Genomic DNA, 1,261 nt, shown 5'->3' on the forward strand with positions numbered 1-1,261 from the left:
AACTATTGGGAGATCAAATATTGGTTTTCCAGACAGAGACAGATAAGATCTTCCTTACATGAAGTCACAAAAATAAATGTCTAAGCTGTGACTCTCCAAAGGTGAATTATGGGTAATATCAGTATTGCCTAATCTCCCTTATTTTGAAAGAGCAGTTGGGAACAATAATTTCTAATATAATGAGAATGGCAAACGCTTAGAGGTTTTAAAGCAATGTCAGCACCTTAAATTATATTCAGGAACAAGGCAGTGGCCAGTGCAATCTGGCTTACTATGTATTATGTGATATAATTATTCATGTAAATCTTTTATGAGACACTAAAGAACAGAAAATCAATGAATAACTCTTCCAAAGTATAAGGAAAGTACTTGAGACAACTGCAGTATATCAGCTTCAAAAACTTAGAGAAATATTATTTTTAAAAATTATTAGTCAATAAAGCATTAATTGAAATATAGTAAAATTATTTAATCAACATTTCAGGCTATAATAAGTATACAGATTTTCTCTCTACAAAATTCAAGTGTTTTTGGAAGAATGTAGGATATGCATTATAAACGAACTAGTTATAAAATGTTTCTGTACCACATTTACCTGATGATCCATTCCTCTTATAAGATATGGATATAACCGTAACAAAGCAAGTTATGATATTAAAGTCGTTTTCACAGAACATTATGTCCAATGGCAAGCCTATCTGCAGACATCATCTAACACATTTTGTAGAGTAGTTGTGATATCTGGTCTACTAGCTTTGAATACAAAGCAATGTCACCCAATATTGGCACCTTAAAAACCCCAATTCTGACCTTCTATTACACAATTTAACAATAAAGTCAGTTATTCCCTTACACTGTCACTATGCCCTCCTTCCTGAGTATATAATTCTGGCTAAAATTATTCTTATCAGTGCAAGAGGAAACCTAGAATGCCATTTTATGAGAGAAACTCTCAGGAAACTAGGATTAGAAGGGAAATTCCTTTATGTGATAATCTGTTTCAAAAGAAAACACACTTTTAACTCCCATACTTAATAGTAAAAAGACTAAATATGTTTCTTCTCAAATTGAGAACAAAAGAAGGATATTCATTCTCACCACATCAATTCAATATTGTGCTGGAAGTACTAGCCAGTGCAATAAAAGAAGAAATATAATAGGCCTACAGATTGGAAAGCATGAAATGACACTGTTCATATTCACACCCATGACTATCTATGTAACAAATCCCAAGTAATTTTGAAAAAATTTCCTAGAACTA

This window comes from Panthera tigris, chromosome A3 (assembly GCF_018350195.1).
Source record: "Panthera tigris isolate Pti1 chromosome A3, P.tigris_Pti1_mat1.1, whole genome shotgun sequence".
NCBI classification, from domain to species: domain Eukaryota; kingdom Metazoa; phylum Chordata; class Mammalia; order Carnivora; family Felidae; genus Panthera; species Panthera tigris.